The sequence below is a fragment of the Hydra viridissima genome, unplaced genomic scaffold, assembly GCF_058129835.1.
Source record: "Hydra viridissima isolate aposymbiotic clone 2 unplaced genomic scaffold, HvirCarnegie_v1 scaffold_9, whole genome shotgun sequence".
Lineage (NCBI taxonomy): Eukaryota > Metazoa > Cnidaria > Hydrozoa > Anthoathecata > Hydridae > Hydra > Hydra viridissima.
Genome location: NW_028324308.1, coordinates 148,013 through 168,569, shown reverse-complemented (window position 1 = coordinate 168,569; position 20,557 = coordinate 148,013). Strand labels below are relative to the sequence as shown.

The 20,557-nt window shown below is 29.9% G+C and overlaps 1 protein-coding gene and 1 long non-coding RNA gene across 3 annotated transcripts in view; one reads left to right on the top strand and one right to left on the bottom strand.

The window, feature by feature from the left end:
- The window catches only part of LOC145186474 (TNF receptor-associated factor 3-like), a 35,061-nt gene extending 17,698 nt beyond the window's left edge, over positions 1–17,363 (bottom strand). Inside the window, exons 1-3 of one of the 2 annotated variants that reach the window (XM_090098865.1) lie at positions 17,087–17,363; positions 16,788–16,966; positions 12,703–12,821 (exon numbers count right to left, since the gene is read on the bottom strand). The gene's annotated coding sequence lies outside the window, so the exon portion shown is untranslated. The remainder of the gene's footprint in view (positions 1–12,702; positions 12,822–16,787; positions 16,967–17,086) is intronic. The other variant, XR_016455962.1, reaches the window with a different exon arrangement.
- On the top strand, positions 13,438–15,599 carry LOC149883471 (uncharacterized). The gene is made up of 2 exons (XR_016455964.1): positions 13,438–14,637; positions 14,720–15,599. It is a non-coding gene; the product is annotated as an uncharacterized LOC149883471 (long non-coding RNA).
- Positions 17,364–20,557: the final 3,194 nt, after the last annotated feature.

The following is a 20,557-nucleotide window of genomic DNA, read 5'->3' as shown; positions in this document are numbered from 1 at the left end:
GGGTTGCTTATTGCTAGTATATATTATAACATTAAACTTTTAAAAACAAAATACTTGTTACAATAATTATTTAGATATGGTTTTATCAAACTTCAACATTTATAATTTTCTCCAAAAAAAACAGTCTTAGTATTTCAAAACAAAATGTTACTGAAGATATATCGAAATTTTTTAAGCCAAAGTTTGCTGATTTTAAAGACGTTGATTTTAGACATGCTTTTCAACGATTTGTTTACTTGTATAAAAAAATGTGGAAATCTGCAAACTATACAGTCAAAATTTTTGAAAAGAAGTTTGTGAACTGGCTTAATGAATATTTAATTGTCAGAAAAAAAGACAATGAACCAACTGCAAGTAGACGTGGTCGAAAACCAGTTGCATTTGATAATATTTCTAATAAAACTAAAAAACGGCGTGTATCTTGTTTAATTGAATCTTATTCATCCGATGAATTGTTTTTTGCTGCTAATAAAAAATTTAGAGATGAATCTATTGTTATGCTGCCAAGAACGTTTTATATATTTCAAATACAGTTAAAGCAACTAAATATTCCGTAGACGAAGCGCTGGCTTTAATAATTGATGCAAGTCTGACAAAAGCTTCCTATCAATTGATTAGAAGCGGAGCCTTGGAGAAAGAATATAACATCTACCCCGCTTACAATGATGTCAGAGATGCAAAATTGAAATGTTATCCTGCAAACATAACAGTGGAGAACTATTCAGCTTCAGTTCCTTTAAAAGATTTAATGATTTATACTTTACAAAGAATCTGTGTAGTTCAGGAACCTGTGCTAAAGCACTTAATATTGAACGACAAAGCAATAAACACAATTACACTAACGTGTAAGGTTGGTTTTGATGGTGCTATTGGCAAATACATTTATAAACAAGTTTTATCAGGATATGACATTAACAGAGATTTAAAGCGTAAAGAATCAATATTTATTACTTGTCTAATCCCATTGGATTTAACTGGATTTAACAACAGCAACGAAAAGGTGCCTATTTGGAGAAATAAAAAGTCGTCCTCCACAGCCTATTGTAGACCTATAAGATTTGCATACAAAATGGAATCCAAGGAATCTGTGATTGAAGAAGATTAAAAGTGAGATAGAAAGCTTGGGTATGATTTTATTAGAGGTTTGCGGAACTTCTATTGAAGTGAATTGTATTATTGAACTTACAATAATTGATGGGAAGGTTCAAACGATATTATCTAAATAAAATAACTCATACCTATGCTAATCAGTGTGTGGTGTCTCTCCAAAAAATATGAATAGTCTTACAGGGGCGTGTCTAGGGGATGTCTGCTACGTCGCTCGACATACCCAAAATATGTATGTATAAATATATATATTTTCACAACTTCAATATTTTGTTGAATAAATATCATGCGTTGGTAGATAAAAGCAAACAAAGCGAATAATTAAGCTAAAGCAATAATTAAGCAAACTATACAAGGTTAATTGTTCGAACGGATGGTAAGAAGTTATTAATCCAGGATAACAGTTAGATATACGGTTTGGTATTTTATTATAGTGCTTGTCAAATCGAGAACGGTCTAAAGTTTATTAAAAAAAAACGGCTTATATATTTAAACGGAGGTTGTTTTAATTTTTGACTTAAACAAATTAATAAAAAACTTAAATGGACATACCTTTTTTTATTAAGTTATTAAGTGCTTCATTTCTTAAATATTTTCTTTTATGCATTTAAAAAAAATAAAAGCTATTATTTCTTAGAGAACAAATTCCGGACTTCCCATTTCAATTACACCCTGAGTAAAGTTTTAGTCAAATTCTAATGATATTTATCATCAGGAGGAGAAGACCATAATTAACAACAAGCATATATTGAAATATATCAATGAACATCCCCAATTATTTTATACAAAGCTGTGTATCTTTTTAATTACTTGCATTTTGAACAATATAAAAAGAAAAAAAGGGTTTTAAACATTAAAAATTAAATTCGGACTCCCCTTGATACATACACCCTGTTTGGTATGTATTTATTAAACATTTCTTAAACATAAAATTTAGACGGTTTTTTAGACAATTTTTTTGCTTCATATAAGAATAGGTCGTGTGTAATTGTTAAGCGTTGGTGCTGACTATGGTTATCATCATTTTCTTCTAAAAATAGATAGTGTATGAAGAGATGATGCTTGATAATGGTTAGCATCATGTGCGATAAAATATCGGGCGATTGCTAAGCCGTCTTACCTCATATATGCGTTTGTCAATGAGAAAGGGGGGGGATGCTAAAATTTAACATTTTTGGGGAGGGGTTAAAATTGCGACTTACTGAACACGCCCCTGGTCTTGATAACCTTAATATAGATTATACTAACAGAGAGTTCAAATATGGTCTTTCCAGTCTTCATGCATGGATTCGATTTTTTGAGATGGTATTGCACATTGTATATAAAAAAGAAACAAGAAAGTAGCAAGCAAGATCTAAAGAACACAAAGAAAAGGCATCTGTAGCTAAACAAAATATTCAGACTGATTTTATGAACAAAATGGGGCTTGTTGTTGACTTCCCTAAAAGTGGTGGTTCTGGAACAAGCAATGACGGCAATACCTCAAGACGTGCTTTTGCAGCATATGAACAAACAGCTGAAATTCTGGGTATTGATCAAAACCTTATATTCAGATTTTACATTATCTTGGTAACGCTCTTTTCAGAATATGAAATAGACTGCTTAAAATTCAAGGATTATTGTTTTGACACTTTTAGGCTATATGTATTTCTTTATCCATGGTATTACATGGCTCAATCAGTTCACAAAGTATCGATACATGAACATGACGTAATTAAAAGCCTTACATTACCCATCGGACTTATGTCAGAGGAAGCTCAAGAGGTTAGAAATAAAGACTTCAAATCTTATCGCGAAAATTTCAGCCAAAAAACATCCAGAAGAGCAACAAATACTGATCTCGTGAATAGACTCCTAATTTCCTGTTATTTCATAAATCCGATAAAGTATTCAAATATCAATTTACCACTTTGTAAGTAAGGAAAGTATCCGGTTACTAAGCAGTATAAGTAACCATAGCAACTAAATTAAAAAATTATCACTTTTGTTAGAAGTGTGATCTCATATTGGTACTCATGCCAAATTTTGTGAATATAACACATGAAATATCTGCAGATAACAAAATAGGTTGTTGCTAAGCAAAATAAAGGTATCCATAGCAACGAAATAAAAAAGTATTACCTTCATAAAAAGCGCAGATATCATATTAGTACTCATACTAATTTTAGTGAATACAGCACTAACATTAAATTAGTTACGAATTTTGTCCAGTATAAGTGAATTCTGACCCACTGTGCAATGGCTTGAAAACGCTTGAAGAATTGGCAGAAAGCAAACTTTTAAACCGTACATGCTACGAATATTATTACAGCTTGTTTAATAATTAATACTTTGATACATTGTTAATAATAAATTTATTGTAGTAGAATAAAGTACACTATGAAAAAGTATTATGTAATGTATATGTAATGCATAACTAAAAGGAATAATTGCATGAAAAGTATTTATACATGTTCTTTTACCATCGTAAGCGTTCTTTTACTGCGTCGTAAATTTCGAGCGAAAAAAAAGTAACATTTATAAAGCAAATGTCCTAACATCAACAACATAGGTCTTAGCATCCGGAAAAATATGTTGAAAGGAAATATGAAGCGATACTAATGTTATCAAACAATGTTTTTAGTTCTCCAAAAATAATTTCTTTTTCATACGAGTTTTGTTGGTAACATTGATTTCTTAATTTTGACTTTTTAGTTTGCTTATTTCATAAGTAATATTTTTCAATTACATTTTTTATATTTTAATATTACTTTATGCATTTTTAAAAATAGCAACCAAGTTTAACAATTACTTTAATACATAATATTTATCATACTTTGATATGTAAGAAAAGGTCTAAATGAATAAAAAAAGCTGTATAAAAAAGAAATTTTTTGATAGAGTGGATGTGTGACAAGGAAAGTCAATTAAAAAACGATTTCTTTCAATAATTTGTTTATTTATTTTGAACTGAGCGTTCTTCCATTTTTTCTCTTTTTTTTTCGTTACATTTCATAACGTTTATAATATCATCCTTCTACTTTATCAGACATCTGTCAAAACTTCTGTTCTTTTATATTGTTTTTTACGGTTATTACTTATTTTTGAAAAATGGCCGGTAGACCAAGAGTACCACAAATGTAGATAAGGTTTTACCTGCAAGATAACTTCCTATTGAGACTACCATAGCATGATCATTATTTTCAGAGTTCGGTGATGATGGTTCTGTTTTGCAATATGCAGCAAGACACCGATTACAATCCTTATTGAACAAAGTTGTCAAAACAAAGACGGGTGAACGTGGAGTAGAAATGCAGACAATTTTAATCAAACTGTGCGCCATCGTTCATTCTTTAAAAGAAGTCATCTCCCACTAAACACTCCAATTTTGCTGTTCTATATGTGGTGCTTTGGTTTCAAGCTGGTACAAATCAATTGAAAGTTTCTCCAGAAAAACCGTCATAGACTGGTTTAATTTTATTAGAGAAATTTGTGAGCAACACTCAGAAAAAAATCCACAAATCTTATTATTTGTTGTTGACAGAAAAGAGCAAACATTGATTTTATTTTAAAATATAATAGTTAACCTATAATGTTATTCGATCCTTTTATAATTTAGTTTAGTAGGCGGCTAAGATGAGAGTGGAAATCCTATAGATAGCGAGATCAGTGAGTCGAAATTGTGATTACTGGCCGCGGAGTCATATGATCTTTTGGGCTACAGAGCAACATCGGGACGCTGCTGGTTTGTAGAGGTGTCTGACAGACGTTAAGAAACACTGTTACCCAACTTAGAACAATGGATTTTACCCGGTGGTTGAATAATCTCTAATCGTTAAACACTTTATGCTGATATTCCACAAATTTCGAATGATATTTCTATACATATTATCGTTCACCAAAGGTAATTTGTCAATTCCAATAACCAAACTATGCACACTAAGATTATCAAAAACACATAGATACAAGAAAAGAAGAAGTTGCGCCATTAACATTGGACCAGAGGACCACTTTTCCAGTCTTAGATAGCTGAATTTCTCTAGCAACAAAAAGTTGGCGAAAACAAAAGTGACAAAATGATAACCTGTTTTTCAGACAGTTGTATGCTGTAACACTCGTTTTTAGGGTTTTTATGGAAGACTTTATTTTGAACGCTTGATTTGTTTTTTAAAACGAAAATAGTTTTTAACAAAGTATTGTAAATAATGATTACAAAAGATAAATAATGGTTAAAGTTATAAACTAGAATATAAGTTAAACAAATATTATTTACATAACTTTAGTTTATCATTTTCAAGAGAAAGTCAAGCAACCTATTATTTATAGTTAAAGTAGCTTACTGATTGTTTTTTAAGTAACTTCTCACTTATTCTTAAAGTAACTTATTAAATTAGATATTTTTTTTGAAATTTCTGATCTATGAAACATTTTTTCGGCTAGATTTTTTTATTTTGTATGTTAATACCCATTTTAAAATGAAATATATTACATCATATGTAATATATCATTTATACTTCTAAACAATAGTAAGTATACAAATAAAAAAAACTATTTGAAATAAAAATAAATATGTTACAAAATAAAATAAAACATAATACCTTAAAATATAATGCGCTTGTCTTCCAAAACTTATTTTTATTATGTTGAAATAGTTTTACTGTTTCTACAGCTATCTACATATCGTGGCTCTTCGAAGTCCAATAATAAACGCCTTCAGCCTTACGGCTTATATCGTGTAAATCAAAAATGGCTGTTTTCATAGTCACAAATTTATTAAAAATATTTTTTACAATTAACATTATTTTTTACAATTTACATTAATGAAAGTTCTTTTTTTTTAATTACTTTCTTCTTTAATAATAATAAGAAAAAAATTTTATTGAAGAAATACTTGTAAAACATGTCAAAAAAATAAAGTTCACAAGAATGAATAATATGTTTCACAAGAGCAGCATGCTTTATAACTTGTTTGTATGATTACACCAACAAACGTTTTTTAATAGAAAAAATCAATCTGGCAATGTTTGCTTTTGAAAATAAAATCAACCATAAAATGAGTTTACGCAAGATATTAAATATTAACAATAATTGTTTATTTTTATACTTTAGTAATAATAATAATAACAACAACAATAATAATAATAATAATAATAATAATAATAATAATAATATAAATAATAATAATAATAATAATAATAATAATAATAATAATAATAATAATAATAATAATAATAATAATAATAATAATAATAATAATAATAATAATAATAATAATAATAATAATAATAATAATAATAATAATAATAATGATAATAATAATAATAATAATAATGATAATAATAATAATAATAAATGTACACTGTGACAATCGATGAAATCAATTGTGGAGCACAACAACAGAAGATGTTATGCTATAACAGCTATAAATGTTTTAAACATAGCATTATTTACTTTTCAATGTATATAAATATTATTATTTACAATGTATATAAATATTATAATACTATCATAATCAATCATAAAAATATGATGAAGGAGAGGGGAAAAAGTCGAGTACCACCAAACATCATATAAGAAATAAAAATAATATAAAATAAATTATTAGCTATTTGTTCTACTAGCAGTTTATCCTTTCAGAACCATAAGGAACATCCTTGTTTCTGATGCTCCATTGCACAGTAACTCAAAACAAAAAAAAAATGGCAATAAATCCCTCACAACTTTTTGTAACTATAGTGCGCTTTTTTAATAACAGAAAATTAAAATTACAGTTTTTTGATAAAATTTATATTTTGTATTTTATGGTTAAAAGAAGTTAAAAATTTTGATATTATTTTCAAAGAAATCTGAAATACGAGAGATTCGTATTTAGTAAAAATGGAGACTTTTTAATCTAAATAAAAGTCTATATTTACTTTTAAAATAATCTTTTAACTTTATATAATTCAAGTATATTGAAAAAAAAAAATTGCGATCTCTTTTTTTTGTTCAAATTAGAAGAATTTTCTAAAATAATACAGAATTTATACATACTTTTAAATACCAGCTAAAAAAATATTCCACCGAGTTCCAAGGAGATATATATTTTTTTCAGTTAATTAACACTTTTACTTTTAGGATATAAAGGGATTGTTGAGGTCACCTGCGGTATAGGGAGTTATTAAAGAAATACAAATGTCAGTAAACCCATAAAAACCTTGTTTTCCGCCATTTTTTAACAGTAGTTTGTTATGTCAAAACAAATGAAAATGGCGGAAAGCAAGGTTTTTACGGATTCATTGACATCTGTATTTCTTGAATTTGAATTTTTTTTACTCGTATAGCTTGTTTTAATATATCAAATATAGTTTAAAGCAACATAGTTTTGTCATCATATTCTACTTAAAAGTTTGTTAAAATGTTTATTGTTAATTTGGAATAAAGATTTGTTATTCGATAAGCACTCTATATTTGAAATAGCTTATCAAATATGCAAACAACTTCAGTATTTCCTGTAATATGCAAGTAACAATTTACTTAAACATAGAATACTTAATGTGACAATTCTCAAAGAAATAATAACATAAGATGTTAAACAATGTAAAGTGAAAATTATATAATGTACTCAAAATTGTTTCTGATATTTATTGATAATTTTAATAACTTGGCAATTCTTAAAAACAATAACAATAAAAAGACGAGATCTTATCCCGAATATACGTGATTTAGGAGTGTATAACTTAGGATTATAAAAGGATTTACTTCACAAAATCATTTAAAACTGAAGAAATTAGCAAAGAGAACATAAAGTAAAGGCTACTTTAGCTACATTTATTTCAAAAGTGAAGAAAAAATTAAAACAATGTGACAGAAATTATGATTCATTTATAGAAAAAGAATATAAATGGCTTGAAGAAAATCTTTTGACTAATAAAAAAAGCCACTTTGGTTCTGGAAAACCCCATAAACAATGGATGGTCCTTGGAGAGCGAATAAAAAGAGAAAAAGTAAAAGAATTAGGTGTTAAACATCATTGCGCTATTTTTAGTCACTGCAAGAAGTACATTTAAAAAAAAAAAATATTTTACAGAAAATTCAAAAAAGTTAAAAACACTTTGGATAAAACCTTTCCTTTAAATATGAGTGTAAAGCAAGCTCTTGATTTAAAAGTGAATACTGACCTCAGCGAGAAACAATATCAAATGACCAAAGTCTTAGCCCTCAGACTCATATTTATCCTCTTCTAGCACAATATTTTAGTGATAAAAGTTAAATACTATCCTAAAAGTCTTTTTTTTTCTCTGATTTCAATTGTTATCATAAATATTGCTGAAGTTGTGTTTATGTAAATGGTGTAACAATACCAATAGTAGCAGCTGAAATAAATGATGGTAATTGTGCCAGAAGCATGCAAATATCAAGTAGAGTAAAGTAATGAGATGTTGTGTATTGGCTTGAAAGTTCTAAAATTTTAAATAAAATTGTTATTTATGCCTGCAGACAAACCTTACACGGGCATGAACGCGTGTCCACTCAATAAGCGCGTCAAAGTTGCGCGTAAAAAATAATTTTGTTAACAAATTTAAATTCTTTAACCCAAAAAACTATTATTTTCACATAATATGTTTATTTACAATTTTTATCAAAATTTATTGAGTTTTTGCCGTTTTTTGATGACTTTAATATTATAATTTGTCACAACTTGCATTATTTTGATTTTAAGACAAATATTTTGCGATTTTTTGGTACTAATTACACAGGTGATGAAAACACTTTTTTAATAATCTTATATTAACTCCTATGTTAATCAACGCGCTGATTCAGAAAATAGTAATAAAAACTTTTATCACCCACCAATTTCTTACATTTAAATATATATAAGATAAAAAAAAACCATTTAAAATGTGAAAAAATTGTACAGTTATTAGTTTAGCAATAGTTTCTAATGTTGGCAATACGGTCAATTGTTATTAGGTTGGTTGCTCTGATAAATGGCACTGTTGTTTGTTTTCTTCAAGTTAACCTCGCATTGCAGTGACGACACATTTGTCCAAAAATGAGAATAATTACTCCGAAAAGCACCGGAAAAACCCTTTGGTGGGAACAATATACACACCTTCCTGATATGAAAAATCCAAAAATTGAAATTTTTTATGACCGTCCGAGAAAAAAAATTCAATTTATAGTTTTCGGCATAGTCAAAAAAGTTTGCAAAATGATACAATATGTATCTTTGGAATAAAAATCGTAAAAATAAGTCAGAATTTGTATGTTGACTGCTTTGAGAATCATAATAAAACAATTTTTGCTTTTCTGAACTTTTTATTCTCAATAAATACAAGGTTATTTTTTCTTATGTAATCAAAAATTTCTTTACAGCACTTTCCACATATTAAATTCAAAACACAAACAGTGCATTCCTTTAATTTTATTCTGAATTTTAAATTCAAAATGATGATTTTCTTGAAAAATTTCAGCAGGTTTTAAAGAGGAGACTATGCTTTCACAAATTCTTGCTGCTGAAATCAACAAGACAATTTTGTAGGTTTCGCAAATATTCTGGATGGTCTATTGGCATCTTGTATCTTTCCCAATGTGTCCTGAAGTTGTGATGCAATGCCTCTGTGGCCTGCTCACTGTACTTGCCAAGAGATTCCTTCCTGTGATCAATGAATTCCTTGACATGAAAGAAGACGGCGTGGACTTTAGGGATCACACTTGCCTTTGGCAAAGATAGGAAGGAATTTTTGAACTGTGTGATTTTTTCAGCATAGTTACTCTGCAACTGATTTCCAAAACAAGAGGACACAATTGCATCAAACTTTCTGAGTGTATCAATCCATAGAAAAACTTGGAATGCTGAGTCTTCTTCAGCAAGTCTTTGAAGAAGATCAACATGTTTCAAAAGTTTTCGGCACTCATTGCCTGCAAACTGGCCTCCATGAAATGGCTGAAGCTTGATGTGAAGTGCTTTTGGCCATTTATCAGCTTTATCCCAGGTTTCTTTCAGTGTTTTAAACAAATGGTTCACCACACCAAGTAAAAGATGAAGTTCAATGGGTGGGATCTTGTCAAGAACAAAAGTAGAGTCATGCACATCTAAAAGTGGATTATGAACAACATTTTGAAACTGCTTGGCCTTCTTGTGGTCCAGACCTGAATCTTGAAATGAAGCAAAGCACTTATTGAGCCAAAAGTGCGGAGTTTTCCACATTGTGACAAGTTACGGTGATCCGCATCACACCAAGTACATGGATGAGAGCTGGCATGGGATTGAAGCCTGCAAACAAGGTTTGCTAACTTCATATCACAGGACAAAGAAAAATCTTCTTCACTTGGAAAAATTAAAGACAAGATGCTTTTGAGGTTATCATAATTTTCAGGAACATCCTCCGCAACTCCATTGAGATTTTGGCGCTTAACTCCACTGTCTCTGGGTGTTTGAAATAACACAGCCTTTTTGCCTGGTGGTGAAATGGATGGAAGTCTTGTTTCTTCTTCTTGAATGCCAAGACTGACTTTTAGGAAACCACCTCCACCATCAATGCCCAACTTCACCAAGTAGTCATCTTGAACATGACGTTGCAACAAGACATCATTCAGTAGCTCAGACAGATTTTTGCAGTGAACCACAAGTTGTTTTCTGGACTGCTGCTTTTCCTTTGAAATGGATACGTATGTGTGTGAGAAGTGGTCTGCCAATTGCTTTCCGATGTCAAGAAAATCTTGGCTCGACAACTTTTGTATTTGTGACTTGGTTTAATGTAGACGCAAGTTTTTTGATGTTGTTGTTTGACAGTCCAGTGTCGTTTTGTATGCAGACAAGATCTTGAGCTCGTAGAAGTGGCACATCACCAAACAGTCTCTTGGGGTTTGAAGGACTTTAGGAAAGAAATTTGAAAAACACCAAGTTGAGACACTTAAAAAGCAGTGGCCTTGTTAAAATGCAAATTATTTTATGTATTACTTTTACTGTTGAAGTATTAAGTAAGATTCCCTTTACCTGGAGTAATTGGCATGGGACGGCCTCCACCACTTTGCACAATCCTGACAGTTCCATGAGGTGAGGACTGTTTTGCTGAGATAACAGTCGATGCAATCTGTTCACTGGCTTTTGGATCCTTTGAATCAAGTTCTTTAAGATTTTCTCTGAAAGTGTATTGATTGCACTGATGTGACACTCCTCTTGCAAAAAGTGTGAGACAGTCTGAACACCTTCTTTGATTTTGTGAAGCTCCTGAAGATTCTGATTTGTCTAAAGGGTGCTTTTGAAGTGCTTTCAAATGACCAATTTGACAAATAATGCAATCACAAGGCTGACCTGGTCTAACCAGGACTTCTGTGAAATCATAAAGTTTTGGGAGAGCCACATTTTCACCTTTGCACTTTTTTCCTAAAAGAACCCTGCAGGTATTGCACATTCCACTTGGAACTTGTGAGTCAGAAAAGTCAAGTGTGAATGAAACTGATTTCTTGATTTGTTCAATCAAAAAACTTGTCATTTCTCGAGTACATTTGTTCAAACATAGGAAACAAACTGTTTTCCTACAGTCATCATGTTTTTAAACAGAATTTGGCATTTTTGCTTTGAAGTTAAAAAAAAAGTTATCATGCAGAATTTAACACTTCATCAGGTTAGAATTATTTTGTTGTATCTCCCATTTTATACGTTGAAAGAAGGTTTTTGATTTTTTTCTATAAGTAAAAATTATTTAAAATTTTACTATTACTTTTTTAAGAAATAATAGCTTATTCTTTATATAATTTATATTTAAAGAAACTATTTAGAAAAGGAATTTCAAAAAAAAATTTATCTTAAAAGTAATCATTACTTAGTAAAATTAACAATTCATTTTCTCCCAACGTTTAAAATTGGAGATAGAACAAAATAATTCTAACCTGACGACTTGACAAAAACTGCTTTTTCCTGGAATTACAAAAATTTGTTTAGAATTAAATATTACTCACTAGGGCTTCGTAATAATAACAAAATGTTTTTAATACAATTTTTGACTTATTTTTATGATTTTTATTCCAAAGATACATATTGTACCGTTTTGCAAACTTTTTGGACAATGCCGAAAACTTCAAATTGAGTTTTTTTTCTCGGACGATCATAAAAGATTTCAATTTTTGGATTTTTCATATCATGAAGGTGTGTTTATTGTTCCCACCAAAGGGTTTTTCCTGTGCTTTTCGGAGTAATTATTCTCATTTTTGGACAAGTGTGACTATGCTATGTTCTTTTAATTCACACTCTAAGTATGGCAAGCTGTGATTGTAAAACTCTCCTAGCCAATTTTTTATATGTAGTGACTTTGTAATTAATGAGCGTCAAAAGAGCATTACAGACTTAATGAAAAAGTATATTTTGCATATTTTAGTGTGAAACTCGTTAATAAAGATTTATGTTTAGATTTCCAAAATCTATCTATTGTAATGTTGGGTTCCTCACATAGTATGTTATAACTGTGTTGAGAATCTAAGGAAATGGTAAAAGAAAGAGAAATAAGCTTTTATATTTACAATATCCATGGTATGGAGAGAGCAAAAAAACATTCAAGCAATTGTTATTTTTGCACCATTGATGTTTCTTGATATAACTCCAAAAAAAAGAAACTAACTGTCTATTCTAACCTTACTCCAGCTAGTTTGCTGATAAAACTTGGACCGGGACATCCAGTCTCAGAGCGACCTCAGCCTGTTGATGACACTTTACAGTCCAGTTCCAAATTTTGTGAAAGCCAACTGAGTTTCTATAAAATCAATTGTTCCCCATAGAATAATTTAGAACAACAGTTGTTTACACAAGCTGATTTAAATGATTTAAAAGTAAGAGAATAGTGTTTAAGAGAAAAACAGAACTGCTTGACTGAAACAAAAAGACTTATTAGAATCTAGAACATCTATTAACCATAAAAAAACATGAGTAACACAGTTTTCTCAATTTTTCAAACAGGAAGAAGATTTGATTTTAGAAACGGTGATAGCAATTTTCTAGAATGCAATCTTAGTATAGCAATAGATAGCAATCCTGATTGGATTGCAATCTGTTGCTATCTCAAAATTGCGATCTACAATAGTAGAAAGAGCCCAAGATTTCTATCTAGAAAACTGAGAGTGCCCAATATTGCATTCTAGAAAATTTGTAGGACCATTTCTGGTGAAAAGGTGATGGTAACTTTTGGATCTTTTATGTAATGTTGAAGCCAAACTTTTTTATTCTTTAGTGCAACTAGAATTTGAATTTGAACTTTGAGTTTGAAATTTGAAATTTGAATTTGAATTTAAATTTGAACTTTTAATCATGTTATCTGCAAATTTTTGACCTTTTTAATAATATTTGTTCAGCAGTTCATTGGTGTAATTCAACCTGTTTTTTTAACTTTATTTTTAAAAACAGCTAAACCTCTGTTATAAGGAAAGAATTAAATATCTTAAACAGAAGAGTATAAACGGATTCACATTATCTTTTTAGTTAGATGCTTCGTTGCTGGTTTTGCTTTCAACATCTTTCAACGCTTTGGCAATTATTTTAAAAGAGAGCTCATAAGCCTGAAGTTGTCCGTAGGAAGGTGTTAAACCTCTCTTTTTTTATCTTTTAAAATCTTAGCTATAATATAGCAAATACTATACACTAAATAGACATCCTCACATAATGGAAAATAAATAGATAATAGAGATGAGAGGGAAAAATACCAAATGGTAGCCATTTCAAAAATAGGAAAACACAAAATGCAAATTTGTGCTGATTCTTTTAGTTCGTTTCTAAGTTGAAATCAAACAAAATTTAAATTTTTTGAGATTCGGTAAACAATAGAACTAAAAAACACTCGTAATGCAAAACAAACTTATAATACAGAAGTATTATAAGTTTGTTTTGCATTAGGTGTAAGATATTTTCTACAAAACGAGAAACTATACACTCAACATTTTTGTATCATACATTGAAAAGAAAATATTTATATTTTAGAAAAAATTTATTGATATGTATTTGGGTAATAGGATAACAAAAAGATTTAATTTTTATATTCTTTTAGAGTATGGTACTTTCTGAAGCACTCTCTAATGTGAATCCATGATTCCTATGAACCCATGGTTTGCTGGTGCATGAATCGCAAAAAAATCTTGTATCTCGTTTACTTCCTGGAACCAATCCGAGAATTTTATGGAGTCTTTTTTAGTCTGACTGCGAATGATGTAGACTTTTCCATTTAACTGCTGCAAACCTTGTTTAGATTTAGTGTGTCCTCGAGGTTTTTTTCAACATACTAAAGTCAAATACTTATCAACTTTACTAATCAACTAATACTAATCAATTTTACTGATCAACCGAATGTTTTGTAAAGGAGTTAATTGAAATAGTTTTTTTATTCTTCTCTTTTTTAGAAAGGATTTATATAGTATGTAGGAATTAGTAGTACATACTCCAAAGCCCCAAAGATGATTTTTCACTACTATTTAAACTATTGCTTTTTCTGCAGGCTACTCTATGTTTTCTTTTAAAATTTTAGAATTTTTCCAGATAGGTGGTACACCATTTATATTTGTTGATTATGTACCGGTTAGGAGGTATTCCATTTTTAATAATTCGTTTGCAAAAAGTAAACTTGTATAATGTCGTTCTGTTTACTTATGGTATTCTTTTGTACAGCCAACATTATCAAGAAGTTTTGAGAAGTGACGGGGAGATCTGATTTAGGAAGATTGTCAGTTCTTAGGTTGCCATACTGCGAGATCGGTAAGGTACCCTGTGTTTGAGTCAGCAAGTATAAGTATATATTGTGAGGAGGGATAAAAAATATACACAAGTGATAAAGTGTTAGAAGAAAAGTTAAATACAACTGAGAAAAGACGTAAACGCGAAGACTCGAAAATGGTAAAGCAATCATAAGAAAAGTCAAAACAACGACCGGGAAAAGACTTATACACGATGATTCATCAATCTATCACGTAAGTAAACGATAAAACGGAAAGAAGAGAAGTTCAAAACAACTGAGAAAAGGCGTAAACACCAAGACTCATCAACCTGCCATATAAATAAATGAAAAGATATTGCAACAGGAAAACAAGCAAAAACTTTAAAAGCTCAAAAAAAGAAAGAGCCGAACAGTTAGTTTGTTAGTTGAGAGAATTGGAGTGATAGAGATGAGAGCAACTGATGAGTAGGGTCGTTTCTTTAGAAGAAGAGATTTAAAAGAGAATTTTAAGAGAAAAGAATTTTTAAGAGATTTAAAGAAGATTTTAGAGAAGAGAAAGAATTTTATGATAAGAAGAGTACTTTGATGAACAAGAAGTTTTATAAGCAGTTTAGTAAGCAGTTGAATAAAAGAAGAAGATTTTAATGTTGTTTGCTAAAGAATAACCAAAAGATTTAATTAAAGAAGAGATAATTGTAATAAAAGAAGATTTAAAAGAAAGAGTTGTAATTTATTTAAACAGTATTGAATACTGCAAGAAGCGTAAGAGAATATAATTTGTTTATAAAAAAGTTGTAAGAGTAAGAGTGCTAACCATTACACATTAATAGAACATTTGTTGAGTTTTATTATATTATAGAATATACTGAGGACGGCAATTATAAGTTTAACCCTTTTAAATTAAACCTTGCCCATTCCTAACCAAACTATTCCCATACCTCGCCCTTACCTAACCAAGTACTCCCCAGACCTTCAACCTCAATCCCAACCTCCTTATACCTAACAGAAATAATTGTATGTGGCACAAAATACTGTAAAAATTTTGAATCACTATTATCTAGAGAATTGCTGACTTTTTGAAAATGAATCCTAATGTTCTGATTACCGGGAAGGTTGCCTTTTAAGTAGTGGATCTAAAACTTTTACAAAAATCTAGTTCTCGAAAGTGTGTTAGGAAAAAATACTATTTTACTATTGTTCCTAGTTAATCAGTGTTCTCTTATGTTGGCTATAGGCATTATTTTCGTTATAAATATTACTCCAAGGCAGGCTATAAATTCTTTACATTCAACATCCTTTCATGTTTTTTAAATAGGTACCTTTCAAGGAACTGTTTTCCTATAACTCCTATAATCACGATCAACCTGAAGATTCATGTTTCCCCGGCTTTCATTGTTGTCAAATGAAATACCGAATTCAAAATGGCTACCAGTAATACAATATGCTAATGCAGTTATTAAAATTATCGTTATCATCGTGTATTATTCTTTCAGAGTTTACTGACATATTTTAGGATTTTATCAATAAACTAATATAGATAAAGCTACCGCATGATAAATGCCATGCCACTTGTAAGGCGGCATTGATTTGTTAATTGTAATAGTAAGTTTCAGAATACTTAAGAATTTTCCTAAGTTTGTTAATGGAACTTACTAAATTTATTATATGTTTACTTTAAAATTAAAACTAAACATTACAAATTTTTAACTTGTGATAATCGATACTGGTTTTAAACTCTTTGCTGATCTCTGTTACCTTATTCAGAAGTTTGATAATGTGTAAAGAAATTGAGCACTATCCAACCTAATGTTCCAAATCTCTAATCGGAATGAAATTACGGAGTTTTTTAGGAATGCTATAACCTAGTAAGATGAGTGGAGAAACGGAATATAATATATCATTATTGAACAGATTATGCAGCCTATATAATAGCGTTCAAGAAGCTCTTTCTAATAATGAAGCTAAAATTGTCTAAAAATTAGGTAACTTATAACACAAGTAAAACAAAAGTAAATGACATACAATCAATGATGCATCAGTTAATATTGTGCTCTAATATCTTCATTTTCTTCACTTCAAATGTTTTTTCTGCGAGCTTTATGTAAATAGGTGGTTGATCGATGAATCCAGTGTTAGTTTCTTCAGTTTCTCTTGAACTCGCTTAAACCAGTACGTTAAAGATTGAAACTTTATCTTCAACGCTAAATAGAAAAAATCCTGCAACATCAAACCAAAAAAACAAAAAAAAAAAAAAACAAAATAAAAAAAGCCATTCCAAATCAATAAAAAATTAGAATTGGTGTCCTAGAATGAAAAATTACCAATCAAAACTCGCAATGAAGCAAACTGTGGAATGGTGTAATCGTGTTTTTGTTGCTGAACTTTCACTTAAAAAGGTTTTTCACTTTAAAACTCAGTTGTTATACTTTTTAATACGATGATGCTTTAGCAGATATATTTTAAATTCAAAACAATTGATGACTAAGTCTTAAACAAATAATACGACTTAAACTAATTTATAATAGGATCGAATAACATTATTGGTTAACTATTATATTTTAAAATAATATCGACGTTTGCTCTTTTCTGTCTACAACAAATAATAAATTTAAATTCAAACCTATCACTTTTTTTTATGACGCACAGTATTGCGACAACTTTCAACAATATAGTGCCGTTGATAATAAAATATGATGACTTAGCAATATATTGGCCATTAATGTGATGATTAAATCTAGTCTAAGTGATGGTGCAATATTAGAATTAGGTAAAGCTTGTAACAAACATGGAAAAAAACAGTCCATTCATTTTTCGCTTTTCAATTTTTAAATACCCCCCAAAAAAAAAATTGATTAAAAGAAGAACAAAAGGAACAATTATCTTGTGACTTATCCTTCCCTTTTGCGCTTTTTCTCTCAATGTCTTACCAAAAAAAATTCGTTTTATTTGACAACAAAAGCAAAAATCTCATTTCATTTCAAAAAAATACTTTATCAGAATACTGAAATTCAGTGAAAGAATTTGGATACAAATATCAGAAAGATCCATTAGATTGGACTTAAAGAGGCATTTAATATTCTTTAATTAAGCATTTTATTGTAATACGGTAAACTGTAACTTGCATCAAATATTTCTTTTTATTAGTAGTTTATACAAATGAGTTTAAAGTTAGTAAATACTTTTTAGACAATTGTCACAACTACACTTTTATTGATATATTTGCTCATTATCCGTTAAAAGTTTTATTTATCCGGTGTACCCAATATAACTTCTGTTTCTTTTAATTGCTTATAGTTATCAAAATTACCGTTATATCCGGTAAAATTCATAGTTAATAGCAACTGCATAAAAAACCGAATTATGATTTATCTTAATTCGATTTAAAAAATGAAATTTGGCATAACCATCACATCTTTATGATTGGAACAGGTGGTAATTTGTCCATGAGGTCAAATTTTTTTTCTATTGGGATTTTTGGTGCCATTTTTTGACTGACATCCTTTGTAACTCCAGGATTGTCACGAGTTGAAGACAAAGTTCTTCTCATTTTTAGGATAATGTTCACCATGAAGTAGAATGAGTTCCAGCGAGTTTTGACTTGAATGATTAACTTGAGGACCTTCAAATTTTCTTTGTTTTCCACTCCAAAATCGTCCATCAACACCTTGCACTTCTTTTTGATGCTTTAGTCAGACAACGCATCAAAAAGAAGCACAAGACTGTTAACCAGCTCGACTTGGGAAGCACAATTGCCAGGTCTAGGTTGTACACCTAGCAAATGTGCTTCCCAAGTGAAGTTGGTTGATACTCTTCACCTCTTTCAAAGAACCTTGAATGGTCAAATTGAGGAGATGGTCGGCACAAAGATGAACACAAACAGTTTGTTTGTTATGTTTGGTCATATTCTGAAAAATCGACGAAATATTAACAGAAAGTTCCTAATGTTGAAATAGTCAAAATAGGCTGAAATTACGTCATTTGTCGTCAATTATCGTCATTTATCGGTATTTAGTGAATGTTTTTGTCATTTTGCAAAAAAGTTTGCAAAACAAAATACAGCAATTCGGATATGCATCCTATCTAAAAATTGTTAAAAATTAACAAAATACAAAAATAACATAAAAATCATTTACTCATCAAGTCTTCTAGCAAATTGCTTCAGCTGTGTGCCTACCAGGAAAAGAAGTAACACCAAGAGTGAACATTTTGAGGTGGTAGTCCTCACTGATGAAATGCGGGGTGATGGCTTGATAAGGATTGTTATTCTTGGTGCTTCAGAAATTTAAAGGCATAGCCATTCCAGATATTTCTGATCCACCACATTAAATGGCAGGTTTAGTCTAACAAGATTCTTAACTATTTCAAGATCCTATCTCAACTGATATGGCTCTTGAAGACGGTACTTTTTAAAGTTATTAAAGTACTGGACAGTGTTGGCCTCTGATGGAGATACCATCTTTCTCTTCTTAACCCGTTTGCGCCTGTTGTTTGTTTAAACGAAAAGTGAATTTTTTGTTATATTAATTAGTGATGGGATTTTTACTTATTTTGATGTAAAAAAGTAATTACTTTTAAACAAAAAGCAAGAAAAAGGCATCAATTAACCATATCACTGAGTCCCATTTGAAACGTATTTTATAAACCCTTAGTATTATAGCCAAATAAATCTTTAAAAATTCTCCCTCATTAGGTTCAACTTAAAAAAATAAGCTCCTTATATTTAAAATACAGCCCCATAAATCCCCAGGTGTGGGGGAGCCTAACCACGGCCCTGTTTGCAAATACTAAAATGTTTAGGAACTATATAAACAAAAATTCAAAAAACAACAAATAGTTAAAATAAACGCTATAATGTGTTAAAGTAATCACACAACTTTTTTGGTTTGTCAAATCGTCAAAAACCCGTATTGGCATTTTTAAAAGACACATTTCATAATAAAATGTATAAAGTTTCTTCCACATCATCATAATGTAAAAATATAAAATACAAACTACATAAGTGAAATGTAAAAATATGAAAAATATAAAATACAAACTATATAAGCAAATTACTTCCATTCTGAGTTAAATTAAATATCAAGTTTTAAAGTAAGTTTAATCATATCTTCTCTTAAATTAGCATTGAGTAACGTAAGTTTCTTGAGCTCATATCACATCTTTCTTTTCGATGAATAAAGTTAGCAACACTGAATAAGGATTCTGGCTTAGGTTAGGATTAGAGCCCCACCGAACTAGCAGGGGAAATACAAACCACTCTTGCTTTAGAGGCTAACATTAAAATATCTTTTTCATATTTGTACCAAAATTCATCAAAATTCCGATTTTTTTGTTTTAAAGCGTAATTGAAAAAAGACCACTCTTCTTTTATATTTCGCTTTGATTGTGTTTTTTCTATGTATAGATTGACACCGCACTATGTGCAAGTTTAGGAAATTCCTTTTTGTAGTTTGAATATATTTAAATTTAAAAACAAATGATATTTTATAACTAACCACTTTTCGGCTGGTTGCTAGGGCAATATGGGTAACCAACTTAAGTTTAGCTCTGAGATCATTCTTCTATTGATAGTATTGCTTTCCCAATCGCTTTGCCATTGTCTTTCGATGAGGCGGTCAGCAAGTAGAGCAAAAATGTTTAGAATGCGTTGCATACCAGGTTTCTAAAAATCGTTGAAATGACGGCCATCTTAAATAATGCAAGTTATTGCGGCTTCATGTATCTTATCTTTGTTTTGCATCCTAACTAATTTATCTTGAACAAGTAATTTTTTTTGAGAAGCGTAAAGATACTCA